The following is an 18,953-nucleotide window of genomic DNA, read 5'->3' as shown; positions in this document are numbered from 1 at the left end:
TTTATTGTGAAAAAGATGTTTTAAAGTCTCACTGGACCATCAATTCTGTCACAATGTCGAAAAAATAAACTGTAGTTTACTATCCAATTGGCCCCTTCTTCCAGAACGAATTTTAAATTGAATTCAAGCATCATCTCTCTGTAATACCCTACGTATGTTGACATTTGGCATACAAGCTTTTGGTTGCTACTCAAACGTTCACTCTATGCCTCTTTTCTTTATGTCTCCATTTTCTCCTTCTTCTCTAGCCCCTTTCTTTCTAATTAACATTTATTGATCACTTCTCAGCCTTTTGACTAAGGTCAAGCGTAGTATCTGTTCTTATCAGTTTAATATCTGATATATGTCCTCTATCCGAGGACAATATATTAAATGGATTTTTGGAGCAACAAGATGGAATAGGAGCTTGATCTGTCTACTCCACACCTCGACCTGGTAATGCAGTACTTCCAGGAATGGTGCATCCCGTCGGGGGAAAAAAGAAAAAAAAAATATTGAGCATCAACTATGTGTGGCACTGTGATAGATTTTGGGGAAAAGTAAACATGGGCTAGGGCAACAGCAAAGGGGACCCCAGTATTCTTGGTGCACCATGCCCAGGTAGAGTCTCCATTTCATGATAGGATCTGGATAAAAAGAATGCTACCCTCTTTCAACCACTTGCTCAGGACTTAGCCTCAGCAACAGATAGCTGGGGAAGAATGAGAAATATTGAAGTCATGATCCTGCCAGGAAGAAATCCCTTAGGAGAGGGCTTAGAGGAGAGCTTAGAGGGAGCTTAGAGGAGAGAGAGCCTGGCGTTCTTGGATGCAGTCATCTAGAGTAGAGTCTGTGCCTTGTTGACCTGGGAGTGAGAAGCAGAGAGGGTTCTTACGTCACATAAGTCTCTTGTCTTATTGAAAATTCATAGATATAATTTAATAGATCTTACTTCATTTGCTGTTTACGTACCATTTCCACACTCTTTTAAATTGTTGGATTTTAAAAAAAATTTTCACCAGTTTTATTGGTCAGTGGAACTTCCTATGCTGTCTTACTGGAAGTAATTCTCCTCTTTCATTATTTAAACTGAAGATCCTTAGTCAATGGGTGAAATTAATAACTTGCAATTTCAAGAAAATAAGACCCTGCTTGCCAGTCTTCCCATCCTAATGTTTCTCAAAAAAACTCTAGCTATAAATGTCATGACTTTAAGAAATCTTTCCTTCATCTTGCAGGTGCTTAGTTTCCTTCAGAAAAATAAATAGAGAGAGGAAGGAAGGAAGGAAGGAAGGAAGGAAGGAAGGAAGGAAGGAAAAAGAAAAGGAAAGAAAAAAATTTAAAACTTGCTGAGCAATAAATTAGATAGGTACAAATATTTTACTATAGACAGCAAGTTAATATATAATATACATATTATATATAATATGACATGTAATGAATACAATATACATATTTAAATATACAGTTTTATCATGCAAAAATAATTTCTGTAAATGAATGATTTTAAAAAAATTCTTAAGATTCTGTTTCCCAAAATTTGCTGTGACCTAAGATCCTAACCTCCTGCAAGATATTAATGGTAACATTGTCTCTAGGTACCTGGTGCCCGGTACAAACTTAACACATATTTTAATGCAAGTTTGAAAAATATTTAAAAAATATTTAAGTGATGAGTCACTCCATCATGGCTACCACCTTTGACTAAAAGTTAATGGTTTAGTACCATTACATTAGAGAAAAAAAAAAAAACTAGGAGCAAAATCAAAGAAAAACTTAATTTTGAGAAATGAACTTGTTAGAAAAGTTTCTAATCTCAGAAGCATTAGTTAATGCTAATTAACAGCCATCAATTTAATTTAACTTTTTCACAATATTGCTATTATTGGTCTCCATCTGGACTAATTAATAAAAGCTCTTCTTCCACTAGTTCTGATCATCAGCCAAATTTCATTTTCCCCAATCTGGTTTGATTAAGAAATTTTGTTACCCCATCTGTACAGGCTTATTTTTCTAATAAGCCAGCAATAAAATGATTGCTGACTACACCACCAAAGCTAGCTTCTAGCATATCTACTGAGTCTCCATCTTGCCATTCAGAAGGTGTGAAAAAGGCTGAAACTGAAGATACCTCTTCCAGAAAAAAAGATATGTACGTAACATATTATAGTTTTAGAGGTTTAGAACTAGCAGTGTGCTGTTTGGAAGTCAGTGATAATTCTGAAACATACCTCGTCAATTAAACATACAAATTATGAATAATCAACAGCCACAATACTATCAAATAAATCAATTATACCTTTAACGTTTTAGAAACAAAGATCCCATTTTATGAGGACATATAATTCTTATTTTATATATGTATTCACTATAATTTATATTTTATAAAGAATTTTCAAAAAAAATAAAAAAAAGAATTTTCAATAGCAATTTTTTTCAGAAAGAGGAAGATTTACATTATAATAACTTAACATGGAAACACAACATGTGCATGCTGTTCCGCTTACAGATATTTTTCTATAATATATTCAGCCTAATTACTTTTATATTTTTATACTCCTATAACTAGATTGGCCACACTGTGAATTGCATGACCACTCTGATTATTACTTATTGTCCCAGTGAGATATTAGTGCCTTGTTTGAATAGCAACAGAATCACAGTTAATGACAATTTATATAACTTTACTTAGAGAAATTATTTCATTTGTATTTCCCAAACATGGCTGAGGCAACTAAAAGGCCAACAACAAAATCTAGCTTTTATGAATTCAATAATTTTTAGTGTTTTAAACTAAATGAATGGGTAATAATCCAAAGGTATTTTAAATAAAAATAAACCTATGTTAACTGATAACATAGGTTCCAAACATAGTTGTTTGGAATTAAAACAATTGCACTTCGTCTTATTTGCAAACCACGTTTAGAAAATCTTTCTCTCAATGATGAGAAGAAGAAACACATTTCAGAAAAGTCACTAATAGAAGCATTTTATTCCAGTTATGACCATTCAGGATTTTTATTTTGTTTTTATTTTTTAAGAAAAAAGAAAAACTATTTTTTTTTAGCACCAGTTTAGGTTGACAACAAAATTGAGAGGATGGTACACAGATTTCCCATATACGCCCTGCCTCACATGGGCACAGTCTCCCTCATTGTCAACCATCACTCACCAGAATGGTACATTTGTTACGAAGCATAAACTGCCATTGATACATCAGAATCATTCAAAACCCAGTAGGTTACCTCAGAGTTCACTGGTGTTCTACATTCTATGGGTTTAGATAGGGGTACCTGGGTGACTCAGTGGTTGAGTGTCCTTCTACCTTTGGCTCAGGTCGTGATCCCACAGTCCTGGGATTGATTCCAGTATCGGAGCCTATGTCTCGGCCTCTCTGTGTGTGTCTCTCATGAATCAATAGATAATTAAAAAAAATGACATGTATCCAATAGCATGATGTTGAAAATGAGTGGTGAAAATATACATTCTTGCACTGTACCATTATGGGTAGGAAAGTAGGAGCTTTTAGTAGGAAAGAGCTTCAGTTCCTCGCTACTAAGAATGATGTTATCTGCAAGGTTTTCTGTAGATAGACTTTAACAAGTTGAGACAAAAAAAAGGAAGAAAAAAAAAGAAAAAAACTTTTCCCCTTGTGGTAATAACTCTTAGGATTTATTCTCTTAATAACTTGCCTGTATATCCTACAGCAGTGTTATCTGTAGTCATCATATTGTACATTACCTCCCTAGTACTCATTTATCTTATAACTGGAAGTTTGTACCTTTTGACCACCTTCGTCTAGTTCTCCCTACCCCACTTTCTATCTCGGCAATCACAAATATGATCTCTTTTCTTTGAGTTTTTGTTTTTTTATTTGTTTGTTTCGTTCCACATATAAGTGAGGTCATACAGCATTCGATTTCTTTCACACAGCTTAATGCCGTCAAGGTCCCTCCACATTGTGGCCCATTTATTTTGTAGCTGAATAATATTCCATTGTGTATGTATGCCACAACTTCTTTATCCATTCACCTATCAATAGACAGGGGTTGTTTCCAGGCTTTGGCAACTATAAATAATGCTGCTATGAATATGGAGGGGCAGGTATTTTTTAAAGTTAGTACTTTTGTTTCCGTTGGATAAACTCCCCGAAATAGAATTGCTAGATATTATAACTGGATCATCTACTGTTTTTCATAGTACCTGCACCGATTCACAATCCCACCAGCAGTGCACATTTTCCCTACATCCATGCAGTGCTTGTTATCTATAGTCTTTTCTTTTTGATGATGGGTATTTTCATAGATGTGAGGTGATCTCCATTGTATTTTTATTAGTATTTTCCCAATGAGTAGTGATGCTAAGTATCTTTTCATGTACCTGTGGACCTTTCATATCTTCTTTGGAGAAATATATTCAGGTTGTTTGCCCAATTTTAAATTGGATTATTTGTTTTTATACTGTTTAGTTGTAGGATTTTTTTTTTTAATTTTTATTTATTTGACAAAGAAAGAGAGCACCAGCAGGGGGAGCTGCAAAGGGAGAGGGAGAAGCAAGCTCCCCACTGAGGAAGGAACACATTGTGGGGCTTGATCCTGGGACCCTGGGATCTTAACCTGAGACAAAGGCAGATGCTTAACTGAATGAACCAATGAACGACCCAGGTGCCTGAGTCGTAGGAATTCTTTATATATTTTGGATATTAATCCTTTATCAGACCTAAGGTTTGCAATACTTTTTTCCCATTCCATAAGTTGTCTTTTCACTTTGTCAATAGTTTCTTTTGCTGTGGAGAAGCTTTTTAGTTTGATGTAGTACCACCTGTTTCATTCTTTTATAAAAAAATTTGTTATTTCACTTTAGTTGTTGTATTCAAAAAGTTACCACCAAGACCCATGCCAAGGAACTTTGTTCATATGTTTTCTTCTAGGAGTTTCATGTTTCCAAGTCTTACATTTAAGTCTTTAATCCATTTTGAGGTAATATTTGTGAATAATATAAAGTAGGGATCCAGTTTCATTCTCAGAGGTGAATATTCAATTGTCCCAGCATCATTTGTTGAAGAGACTGTCTTTCTCCATTTGGTATTCTTGGCTTTTTTGTCAAAAATTGATTAACTGCATGTTTGGGTTTATTGCTAGCTCTCAATTCAGTTCCATTGGTCTCTTTGTCTGCTTTTATACCAATACCATATTGTTTTGATGACTGTAGCTTTATGGTATAGCTTGAAATCAGGAATTGTGATGTCTCCTCCTTTGGTCTTTTTTCTCAAGATTTCTTTGTGTATTTGAGGTCTTTTGTGGTTCCATATATATTTTAAGAGTGCTTTTTCTACTTTTGTAAGAAATGCCATTGGAATCTTGATAAGGATCACATTAGATTTTGAATGGTTTTGTCAGTATTGAAATTTTAACAATATGGGATCCCTGGGTGGCTCAGCGGTTTGGCACCTGCCTTTGGCCCAGGGAGTGATCCTGGAGTCCCAGGATCGAGTCCCACGTCGGGGTCCCGGCATGGAGCCTGCTTCTCCCTCCTCCTGTGTCTCTACCTCTCTCTCTCTCTCTTTCTCTATATCTATCATAAATAAATAAATAAATAAATAAATAAATAAATAAATAAATAAATAAATAAATAAGTCTTAAAAAAACAACAACAAAAAAGAAATTTTAACGATATTAATTCTTCCAGTCCATGAACACAGGATACCTTTCCACTTACTTGTGTCTTCTTGGATTTCTTTCATCAAAGTCTTGTAATTTTCAGAATCCAGATCTTTCACTTCCTTGGTTTAATTTATTCCTAAGGATTTGATTATTTTTTATCCCATTGTAAATGAGATAATTTTTATTGTTTTTTTGAAAATTTGTTTTTAGTGTGTAGAAATACTATTGACTTTTATATGCTCATCTTGTATCTTGCAACTTTACTGAATTCATTGATTAAATCTAACAGCTTTTTAGTTGAGTTGTCAGAATTTACCATATACTAAATCATGTTATCTGGAAATAAAGACAATTTTACTTCTTCCTTTCCAATTCTGATGTCTTTTATTAATTTTTCTTGTCCTATTGCTCTAGTAAGAACTTCCAGTACTCTGTTGAATAGGACTGGTGAGAGTGGGCACCCTTTTCTTGTTCCTGATCTTAGAGGGAAAGCTTTCAGCCTTTCACCACAAGTTTGATGTTAGCTATGGGCTTGCCATATATGGTCTTTATTATAGTGAGATATGTTTTTCTATGCCTAACTTGTGAAAAATTAATGATTCATGGATGCTGAATTTAGTCAAATGCTCTCTCTGTGTCTATTAAGATGATCATATGATTTCAACTTCTGGATTCAAACTTCTTGAATTTGCTAAACGTGTTTTATGACCTAAGGCATAATCAATCCTAGACAATGTTCCATGTGCACTTGAGAAGAATTTGTATGCTGCTATTGTTAGATAAAATATTCTGTATGTGTCGTTTGAAATCAAATTGAGTTCACAGATACTCACCACAAAGGATGGAGCCATGACTTCACATCTTGTGTGGGCATGGGCAAACAGAGCTCTATAGCTGGTGAATTTCTTCATTTGAAGATCTGGATCATGCAGATCTCCATGCTCCAAGTTCCTTTATCAGAGTGTCCCCCCACCTTGATTCTGCAGATGAGCAAAATCTCTGGCTGAAATTACAACTTGGGTACTTCAGGTATGAACTCAGTCTGCCAAGAACTGTTTGCTGGTTGCTGCTAGCCCCTCTGCCTTCTCTGTTGCAGTCATATTCCCATTGGTTGAGCCCTATAGAATACCCTGCAGTCCCTATGGTGTGAGATCTTCCAAATCATCTTATGGTGAGGGGCTTTTCCAAAGGAAGCAAGACTAATTCCCCCAGGGGCCCTGGTTGCCATACTTCCCTGGTTCTCTTTTTCCACTGGAGGAACCAGCAAGGTTCAGAACCTCTCTGTGTTGGTGCTTCACTGGCTTGGAGCAGTTATGTGTAACTGCCTCTCTTCCCAGGTGGTCTGTCTCCATCTCTGTGGTACAGGGCAGCTTCAGCCTCATCCCTATGTTCTAACATTCTCTCAGTGATGTCTTATTCTTGAATAATTGTTACTTGTTTTTGTGAAGGGAGCAAAGTCAGGAATGACCTATTTTTGCCATCTTGGTGATGTCCTTTCCTTCCTGAGATTTTTTTTTTAAGATTTTATTTATTTATTCATGAGAGACACACACATAGAGAGGCAGAGACACAGGCAAAGGAAGAAGCAGGCTCCCTGCATGGTGCCGGATAGGGTACTCCATCCCCTGCCCAGGGATCATGCCCTGAACCAAAGGCAAGATGCTCAACTGCTGAGCCACCCAGGTGTCCTCCATCTTGAGATTTTATGTCATTCTCCTCAGCTATTGTTTTGCTGTTTTGGACCTTACAGAATCATTTCCACTTCAGATGCACTAACCTCCCTGGTAAACTCACCAGCCCAGTGTTGTCAGCCATTACTCCAGAATATGTGGAGACTTTTGACTTTTTCATGCCACTCAAAAGTGTGTGTATCTACATGTGGGGCGTTAGTGGATGGAAGTTAGGAAATAATCATAATCATATGCTTTCCATCTTCCCAAGCAGGTCAACTATTGCTTTTATTCAAATTTTCTTATACCAGTTAATAAGTAGAAATCCTACAAGGTAAACTCCTCCTAGAAGTCCAAATGGGACACTGTGCTTTTGGATCCCCCCTCAACCTTTTCGTAATGGCATTGAGGAGGCACATAGGAGTCCAGCTGCATAGCTCACCTATTTATCCTCGTACCTCCCCACTTCCATTTTCTGCCCTGTTTTTCTTCCCATGATTCCCTTGAACTGAAAGTTTCATTTTTTATTTCGATGAAGATCAAAACAGTATCAGATACTGAGTTCTCTCTCAGATAGTAGGATTCTATCCCAGCTTGTGATATGTTAGATAAAAGGCAAATAGTACTGAAAAACAATTATCTTCTCAATGAAGACTGGAAAGTATTTTCATTTTATGTACTCTAGAAAGTCATATTGAGATTCCAAGCTGATCATTGACTTTTTCCCCCACTCTGTACTTCTCTGAGCAACTAAAATGCTTAGTTTTGATAGTAAGAGCTCATAAATGGGTACAAATCAAGGGAGAAAATGAAATATATTTTAATTTCTAAAATATTACTCCCCATTATGTCTATTTAAACATGGTATAAAAATACTAATCTACACTCCACTTTTTTACTTATTTTATGAAGCTTATGTATTTAACACAAATAAGTTTTAATGATCTGAAGAACAGTCTCTGATGATAACTACAAAAACACAATCAGTCCAGATTTCAATTCTTTGCAAACTGGGAAATAAACTAATATTATTTAGTGTATCTTTCATTTCAGTAAGTTTTGGTCATGGTATAAAATGCCTAATGAAATGTTTTCACTAACATGCTGGGATAAGATCCTTCAAATGCCTCAAATTTTTCCTCTTCCTTTAACTCATATTTTCCTTTTTTCCTCAAGAGAATAAATCACCTTTTTTCTCAGGTTAATGATTGCAGTGGAGTTTGGATTCAATTCCCTCTCACATCTCCTAGCACTGTATCCTCTTTCTTTCTTTTTCTCTCTCTTTACTGTCTCTTCCCTGATATTATATACCTCTCTTTGGAAAGTTTTGTCATGGCATCATTTCCATCATTTTCCACCTGACTGGACTACTTTTTCATGATGTTATTCCTTCTCTCTGTGGATTTTCAGACTCTCATGTCAAAAAAAGCTATCTACAGTATTGACAGCTCAAACGTCTGATCACTTCTTAGATTCACGATGGTGTTTCTGCTCCAGCTCTTTACTGGGCTCAGGTACTCTGATGCACTGGTTCTTCAACATTATGTAACAAAGTTACTTGGAAACCTAATAAAGAATACCAAGGCACAGGCTCCTTCAAGAGGATAAGGCTAGGGCCTCTGTATTTGTGTGAGTCCCGCTGCTGGTTCTAAGACACATCAAAGTTTGAGAACCATTGCTCTAGTCATTTTTACAGTCACAACTTCTAAGTCTCCAGAAGTATGTGCTTTTTTTGACCATTCTATCCTTTCAGAACTGTCTCTCCCTTCTTCACTTCTATAGAGGGCTCCCACGAATGTGACTCTACTTACGCAGTTTTACCCCCCATTGGCTCTCAGGAAACATTTGTTGAAATAAACTGTGTAAACAAAATCTTTATGAAAAATCTGGTTTTTAGTCTGCTTTGTGCTAAGTCAAGTTTCATTTCCTTTAGAAATTAGCCTGAGGTTATTACTCTTTCAGAATAATGACACAGATTTTGCTCTTCAGTTCTATAAGCAAATCATTTAAAATAAAAATCCAAATACTAGCACAATTCTTTCCCCTTCTAGGCCATGTTCTTATTGGAACTTAGTAACAGGAACTTAAATGATGACAAATTTGCCTGAGGAAAAATTGATTTAATATAATTCTATAATGCTTTATTGCTACTTTGCTAGTATAGTAACTAGATGGAGAATGCAGCATGTGGCTCTGATTCACAAATTACATTTCTAATTCAAGGGCACATTCAATCAATGAAATACAGTTTTTAGTTTAGATTTTAGAACATATTGAAATATTTGATAGAAAATTGAGTTTTGGGGTCTATGGCTCTCTTCTCCTCAGAGGATCCTAATTGAAGCCAAATCCTAATGAAGCTAATAAAAATTTAGTAGATTGACAGTTGATTGCAAGGATACATTTGTTGCCAACTTACTAAAATTAATCTGTTCCATATGTAAAAACAGCATATGAGGCTATTCTTCTCTTTGACTCATGTTATTTTAGCTTTAATACCTACCTTAGGATCCAAGTTCTCTTATAAAACTATCTTCCCTGCAATTGCAATTGCTGGTGATAATCTACACATGGATTTTCATGGCTATGCGTGTGTATTTTAGGCCTCCTATATATGTGAGCACACGCAAACGTATTCACACACACACATATTCTCATTAACAGATCACATGCATGTAAATCTAATGTAACAAAGTTCTATCAGTGTTAAGCTGAGATGTTGAAGCTTACATAAATCAAGAGATTTAAAAGTTGGATTCTCACAGCAATTTGAAACTAGCACTGATGTTATGTGCTGTGACAGGGTTTTTCCATTACACAATCAGATAACCCTATATAATGTGACATAAATATTTGGCAGATCTTCACTTTGCAAACCATACATATACTGCATCATGTCGTATAAAAGACTTCTATAATGTGGATGATACTGAAAATGAAAGTTCTTGGTTTTATATGTCATATGAAAATATTTTACTTATGCATTAATTTTGAAAGCATAACAATATAAAGGATTGCCCTTTAGAAAACAGTATTTTGTTTAACAATGTATTTCTAATGTTAGCAAAAAGACCAAACATTGAAGGATTAATTAATAATCACAAAGAGTAAAAGAGCATACATTTGGTAAATATAAGATTTTAAAAAATTGTCTTAGGTTATAATCTTATAAAAAGTTTGATACTTAGACATACAATAAACCTAAAGAAAATATGTTAAATGTGGAGAATAAAAAATTAATATAAAGTCTTAGACATAAACTTATTCAGATTCTTCTCCTTTATATATCCTAATGCTTGAAATAAATGGCATTAATATTTTATTTTTGTTTTATATATATTTTATAATGAAAATACAAAGATTCACCAAAAATATGAATACTCATTGAATATGACTGTTTAAATGTCTTCTAGATTTTCATCGAATTGCATTAGAAAAAAATGCAGTTAAATGGCAGTTATTGACATTGTTCGTTCTTTGTGTTCTTCATATGTCTTAATCAAAGCATAGAAAACTATTCTTAAATTATTAACTTCCAACTTAATTTAATTAAGTATAATATCAACTGCATCTCAACCAATAAATAATACTGGCTTAGAGTCACAGCAAATATGAGGCAATTCCTTACTGAGTTTTTCAATCTTGTCATACCCTAACCAATGTGGTCTTTAAACCACTTACTGACTCAGTGATGGCCATTAGGAGTTCTCTGTGCCAGGCACTTTGCTAGGCCAGAAGAGCCTGGGATGAATTAAATAGACATGGGCACTTCTCTCTCAGTATTTTTCATCCAACAGGAAGAAAGACATTCAAATGTCACTGTACATGTTTGAAGACACATTTTTCCCTATCATTCATGTTAGAATATATAATAACTGTTGACATTTACTGTAAGTTTATTTTCTAAGAGTCATATTGAGGATTTGCATATATTAATTTGTTTATTCCTCATAATGATAATGCTTAGGTAATATTATTCATATGTTATAGAGGAGAAAACTGAGGAAAAATGATTGACTATAAAATGCTTAAGGTCATAAAATTATCTGATGTTAATTTACATGCAATACATAGAAGTAAGAACCACTCTGCAGTTATCAAAATCACAAAGTTACAAAAAGAATAAAAGCCTTAATATTCATTAACTATTGGAGGTTTTTTGACTAAATTCACATAAAAATCTTTTTAACAAAGGGTTAAATATTTTCCCTTAGAATGGTCACTAAAACATATAAGATCTAATATTTTAACGAAAAACAGAAATTATGCATTCTACAGTTAAATGTTTAAATTTATATTCTATAACAACTAAAAAGTACTTTTTACATATTTTTATTTTTTGTAGTATGGCTAATAGTATATGACAACCAACCTGCAGACTTATTCTGGTAGATTTAAGTTCAAAAATAATAAATAATGGGAAATAGAGGCATCTGAGAGTTGGCCTTTGACTCAGAGCATGATCCCGGGATCCTGGGTTTGAGTCCTGCATCAGGATCCTTGCATGGAGCCTGCTTTTGCCTCTGCCTGTCTCTGTCTCTCTCTCAAGAATACATACATAAAAATATTTAAAAAATTATGAGGAAATTTTTACTTGTGAGCCATTAACTGTTAGAAAATATTACACAAGAAAATTATTTTTAAAGTGTGACTCAGTTTTCCCCACGTTTCCTTCATATAGTTCTGTTATTTAATTACTCTTTGTTATTCACCTCTATTTTTCATTGTAAAAATTATTACCATAGAATGGCATTTTTTTTACTGGTAGCTGCATGCCATGTAAAGAAAAGTGTAAACTATAACAAATAGTTTCTATTAATATAATATAAAAAAATTTCTATTCTTGAAAGCCTATGGCAACCCAAGGCAATATCAAGAATTTTGGGCAGACCTGGTATATAACCTAAGTTACCATGAAGCTATGAATAAGATATTTTGCATGGACAGAGAATTATCTAAAATGTATGAAAGAAAAAAAATAAAAATAAACAAGAACTTGTCTTGATATATTTTCCCCAAATATCGTCTATAGTTGTATACTGGACCCAGTTGTATACTGGTTTTATTTAAGATTGTTGTAAGTTGTAAGTCTGGAAGAAAAAGCCCTCCATAAAATCTTCACATCTACAGAAGGTGCATTTCCAAATAGTTAAATGCATACCAATGGAAAGAACTTAGAGATTTTGATCAAATGAGTAATTTCTGCAGTTATGCTTTGCCTTTTTACATGTCTGTAGGTATTTCCAGCTAGCAGTTTCTATAAAATGGCATGAAATATGACAAATGATACATATTTAATATTTATTAAATATTACTAAGTAATATTTATCAACTCATGATGTGCAACATGCTATTCTCCATTATGTTGAGATAAGACAATACAAAAAAAAAAATTAAGAGATGATCTTACCCTGAAGGAGTATATGGCCTAAATAGGGAATACCACTAGTAAAGAGAGGACCATAACATTATAATGAGTAGTTTTAAAACTGTGATTCAGATCTTAAAGACTTCAGAGAAGATGCCTCAGGGGCTGTGGGGAGAATTTGGAAGGTGTGAAGGAAAGGAGAAGATACTATCAGAAACTTACTCTTACATCAACCCAAATAATCAAACAATTAAATGAAAACTGTTGAGTGAAGGTTGATTCAAAAGTGACAGGTATACCTGAAATATTATAGTTGGGTTCTTCGAACCGGGACATAAAAATAAAGGGGCATGTAGTGAATGTACTGCTGCTGTACTAGCAGTATTGCTATTACCACTACTACAAGTGTAAGTAAATGTTTGTGTGGTCTTCACAGGAACATGATTAGGGATGAAAGTAACAGGAAAATAATTAGGAGCTTCTTGAATGTCAGGGCTAGTGGGTTCGTGCTTAAATCAATAAAATTGGCCAACTGTTATGATGTTGTGAACAGACACCTCATGAGTTTCACTTAAAAAAAAAGATTCATCTATGAGATTTGAGTAACAAATTAAAATTGGGAGAAAGTAGGAGAGGGATAAGTTAGGCATTTCTTGCAATAAATAATCATATAGCTCAAAGAGATTATTGACAGTCACAATACGACAGATATAAAATGTGTGAGAAGCACTGGAATTACCATCTGTAATATGGGACCATAAATTAGATGTGGGACTAACAAAAGCAAAAACAGAATTACTTAGTTACTCAGAGTTTTCTTGCCCAAGAGGTGGGAAAGACAGAGTCAGAGCAGGGTAGATTTTGGAGGGAACGGAATTCCCTTCAATTCACTCTTGTAAACGAAAACTCAATACTGCTTAAAATCATTGCAGCAGATGGTTCTATGAGGATTAGATAATTTAGATCGGGAAATGAAGGAGGAAAAAATTTTACCAATGCCTACCTTCAGGGTGTAAGAGAAAAACAGAAGCCATGTGGGCTATGGAGAGCAGATGAATGTTTACAATTGAGCTAAGATTGCTTTTGATTTTTGAAAGAGCAAATTCACTCACCAGAGGAAAAAGTCATTACAGGGCAGCAGAAATAATATACTTTTCCCAAACATTCAGGAGGGCCTATATATTATAGGCATTTTAAATTTCCTAAAACTCTCTATCAATAACCTGTCCGTGAAAGACCTTTCCTCAACATCTTGTCATGTCTTTAGAAACCTCATTGAAGAGATCCCAAAACTGGCTCTAGTTCATCACTTTTTCCCTTTTAATTACTCAGTTTCTGGGTATGCAAATAAATGTATGCTCTGAAAAACAATCAGTTGCTACTCAGGATGTAAAACCCTTATATCGATGAAGTATAAATTCCTTAAAATTGAATTTCTGCTTTTTTTTATCCCCAAAGTACCAAACCTGGCATTAATTTTTTACTATAAAAGTGAAACAACCATCTTATTGAGGCAGAAAATGAGGCAAAAAAGAGAAAAGCACTAAGTGGTATTTTGTCCTTTTGATAAGCCACCACACATATGCATCTCAGATATGCATCTCAGATATGCATCTCAGAGAACTCAGGCAACACCCTTTTTGAACTTGGCCACAGTAACCGGAGAAGGACAAACGGTGTATGTTCTCATTCATTTGGGGAATATGAATAATAGCGAAAGGGAATATAAGGGAAGGGAGAAGAAATGTGTGAGAAATATCAGAAAGGGAGACAGAACATAAAGACTTCTAACTCTGGGAAATGAACTAGGGGTGGTGGAGGGGGAGGAGGGTGGGGGGTGGGGGTGAATGGGTGACGGGCACTGGGGGGTACACTTGACGGGATGAGCACTGGGTGTTATTCTGTATGTTGGTAAATTGAACACCAATAAAAATTAATTTATAAAAAAAAAAAAAAAAAAAAAAAAAAAAAAAAAAAAACAAAGTTACAAAAAGAATAAAAGCCTTAATATTCATTAACTATTGGAGGTTTTTTGACTAAATTCACATAAAAATCTTTTTAACAAAGGGTTAAATATTTTCCCTTAGAATGGTCACTAAAACATATAAGATCTAATATTTTAACGAAAAACAGAAATTATGCATTCTACAGTTAAATGTTTAAATTTATATTCTATAACAACTAAAAAGTACTTTTTACATATTTTTATTTTTTGTAGTATGGCTAATAGTATATGACAACCAACCTGCAGACTTATTCTGGTAGATTTAAGTTCAAAAATAATAAATAATGGGAAATAGAGGCATCTGAGAGTTGGCCTTTGACTCAGAGCATGATCCCGGGATCCTGGGTTTGAGTCCTGCATCAGGATCCTTGCATGGAGCCTGCTTTTGCCTCTGCCTGTCTCTGTCTCTCTCTCAAGAATACATACATAAAAATATTTAAAAAATTATGAGGAAATTTTTACTTGTGAGCCATTAACTGTTAGAAAATATTACACAAGAAAATTATTTTTAAAGTGTGACTCAGTTTTCCCCACGTTTCCTTCATATAGTTCTGTTATTTAATTACTCTTTGTTATTCACCTCTATTTTTCATTGTAAAAATTATTACCATAGAATGGCATTTTTTTTACTGGTAGCTGCATGCCATGTAAAGAAAAGTGTAAACTATAACAAATAGTTTCTATTAATATAATATAAAAAAATTTCTATTCTTGAAAGCCTATGGCAACCCAAGGCAATATCAAGAATTTTGGGCAGACCTGGTATATAACCTAAGTTACCATGAAGCTATGAATAAGATATTTTGCATGGACAGAGAATTATCTAAAATGTATGAAAGAAAAAAAATAAAAATAAACAAGAACTTGTCTTGATATATTTTCCCCAAATATCGTCTATAGTTGTATACTGGACCCAGTTGTATACTGGTTTTATTTAAGATTGTTGTAAGTTGTAAGTCTGGAAGAAAAAGCCCTCCATAAAATCTTCACATCTACAGAAGGTGCATTTCCAAATAGTTAAATGCATACCAATGGAAAGAACTTAGAGATTTTGATCAAATGAGTAATTTCTGCAGTTATGCTTTGCCTTTTTACATGTCTGTAGGTATTTCCAGCTAGCAGTTTCTATAAAATGGCATGAAATATGACAAATGATACATATTTAATATTTATTAAATATTACTAAGTAATATTTATCAACTCATGATGTGCAACATGCTATTCTCCATTATGTTGAGATAAGACAATACAAAAAAAAAAATTAAGAGATGATCTTACCCTGAAGGAGTATATGGCCTAAATAGGGAATACCACTAGTAAAGAGAGGACCATAACATTATAATGAGTAGTTTTAAAACTGTGATTCAGATCTTAAAGACTTCAGAGAAGATGCCTCAGGGGCTGTGGGGAGAATTTGGAAGGTGTGAAGGAAAGGAGAAGATACTATCAGAAACTTACTCTTACATCAACCCAAATAATCAAACAATTAAATGAAAACTGTTGAGTGAAGGTTGATTCAAAAGTGACAGGTATACCTGAAATATTATAGTTGGGTTCTTCGAACCGGGACATAAAAATAAAGGGGCATGTAGTGAATGTACTGCTGCTGTACTAGCAGTATTGCTATTACCACTACTACAAGTGTAAGTAAATGTTTGTGTGGTCTTCACAGGAACATGATTAGGGATGAAAGTAACAGGAAAATAATTAGGAGCTTCTTGAATGTCAGGGCTAGTGGGTTCGTGCTTAAATCAATAAAATTGGCCAACTGTTATGATGTTGTGAACAGACACCTCATGAGTTTCACTTAAAAAAAAAGATTCATCTATGAGATTTGAGTAACAAATTAAAATTGGGAGAAAGTAGGAGAGGGATAAGTTAGGCATTTCTTGCAATAAATAATCATATAGCTCAAAGAGATTATTGACAGTCACAATACGACAGATATAAAATGTGTGAGAAGCACTGGAATTACCATCTGTAATATGGGACCATAAATTAGATGTGGGACTAACAAAAGCAAAAACAGAATTACTTAGTTACTCAGAGTTTTCTTGCCCAAGAGGTGGGAAAGACAGAGTCAGAGCAGGGTAGATTTTGGAGGGAACGGAATTCCCTTCAATTCACTCTTGTAAACGAAAACTCAATACTGCTTAAAATCATTGCAGCAGATGGTTCTATGAGGATTAGATAATTTAGATCGGGAAATGAAGGAGGAAAAAATTTTACCAATGCCTACCTTCAGGGTGTAAGAGAAAAACAGAAGCCATGTGGGCTATGGAGAGCAGATGAATGTTTACAATTGAGCTAAGATTGCTTTTGATTTTTGAAAGAGCAAATTCACTCACCAGAGGAAAAAGTCATTACAGGGCAGCAGAAATAATATACTTTTCCCAAACATTCAGGAGGGCCTATATATTATAGGCATTTTAAATTTCCTAAAACTCTCTATCAATAACCTGTCCGTGAAAGACCTTTCCTCAACATCTTGTCATGTCTTTAGAAACCTCATTGAAGAGATCCCAAAACTGGCTCTAGTTCATCACTTTTTCCCTTTTAATTACTCAGTTTCTGGGTATGCAAATAAATGTATGCTCTGAAAAACAATCAGTTGCTACTCAGGATGTAAAACCCTTATATCGATGAAGTATAAATTCCTTAAAATTGAATTTCTGCTTTTTTTTATCCCCAAAGTACCAAACCTGGCATTAATTTTTTACTATAAAAGTGAAACAACCATCTTATTGAGGCAGAAAATGAGGCAAAAAAGAGAAAAGCACTAAGTGGTATTTTGTCCTTTTGATAAGCCACCACACATATGCATCTCTTTTGATCACACACATACTTATGTATTTCTGAGGCTTTCCTTTGCTTGGAAAAGATGATGCATTGCACTATGGAAGTAGATGGGAAATTATGGAAGTAAGTCATATTTTTCAAAGCTGGTGATACTAATGTATTTCCATTTTCAATCAGAGCCTGGAATTTTCACACAATCTTGTCCTTTAAAAATGCCCATAGCATATTGCATTTATCAGAGTAGAGTGTTGGAGCTAAGCTCCCCTCTGTGCTCTTTTGGCCTTTTAACCGAAGAAGTGGACAAATTAAGGATTTAGCTTTTGGTGGTGGACACTGTTCCGTTTGTCTCCTGCCTGTCGAAGAATGAAGTCTAAATAATTTGCTGTTCTTCACAATGAACACTAAAGCTTACTTTGCCTTATGCATCTGCACATTCACTTAATAAATCATAATATTTATGACTGAAAGACTGAGGAATAAAGACCAGCTATTTCTGGCTCTTTAACTCCTTACTCTTTTTTTTTTTTTAACTCCTTACTCTTCATCACTAGACCCCTAAGCTCACAGGTCTTTTATTTAGTCCTTCTTTTTATCGAGATGTTTGAAAAGACAATGATGTTAGCTGAAGCAATTCTGTGCTAGTGCCCAACCCACCCACACTGTTCCAGCTTCCTGTGTGACTCAGGCAGCCACTTCCCTTCCTAGACTACTTCTCCCAGAGCCTAGAAGATTCCCTCAACCACCTCCATTAATAAGCTATTAATAAACTGCACTGTTTATAATAAATAGTCTTTATTGGGTATTTTGTCTTCTTGGTTTTAATCATGTATTTGTATCTATGTTAATGCTAAGATTTCTAACCTAACTCTTTTCTTTCTTTCCAATTTTTAATATTATTTTTCCCCACTCCCTGGCCTCTTCCTGAAATGAAAAGTTTACCTTTACTGTTTGATGTCGATCACTTTTTCTGAGTTTATTTACTAGCTTGCATTTCCTTCCTCCAGTGGAATGGAGTAACAAGGTGCTCTAAGAAAGTGAGCAGGGAAATATGAGAAATGAAGATTGAAATTGTGCAAATGCAATGTTTTTCATAAATTCATAGCTCTCTTTCAATGTCTGAAGTTTCATTGTTTTCATTAAGAAGAAATATGTAAGTATCAGATGAAACATACATATTTTTTAATTATGTGATAACAGTTGCGATAAAATTATCACAATATATCCATTTATTGATTTCATTTCAAATAAAATATCTTTATGGATTGGTATTTAAAGAAAATAAAAGAAAAGCCACATACTTCTCAAAGATTTCCTGGTCGTTCAATCAGAATGAATTTGAAGATAAAATGAGAACAATTTTTCTCAGTGATGAGAGTAATTTTATATTTAATACTCCAGGTTTCAGAAGAATTAACCACAAATTCCTAACTCCCACATAAGGTTCCTTAGCTCTCAGCTCATAGAAGCTG

At 34.4% G+C, this 18,953-nt stretch overlaps 1 non-coding gene across 1 annotated transcript; it reads left to right on the top strand.

Annotated features, from left to right (window-relative positions):
- The first annotated feature begins 276 nt into the window (after positions 1–276).
- LOC129504447 (U2 spliceosomal RNA) lies at positions 277–469 on the top strand. Its single transcript, XR_008663365.1, has one exon. It is a non-coding gene; the product is annotated as a U2 spliceosomal RNA (small nuclear RNA).
- The last annotated feature ends 18,484 nt before the right edge of the window (positions 470–18,953 follow it).

This window comes from Nyctereutes procyonoides, unplaced genomic scaffold (genome assembly GCF_905146905.1).
Source record: "Nyctereutes procyonoides isolate TBG_1078 unplaced genomic scaffold, NYPRO_anot_genome, whole genome shotgun sequence".
NCBI lineage: Eukaryota > Metazoa > Chordata > Mammalia > Carnivora > Canidae > Nyctereutes > Nyctereutes procyonoides.
This window is presented reverse-complemented; position numbering and strand designations above follow the sequence as displayed.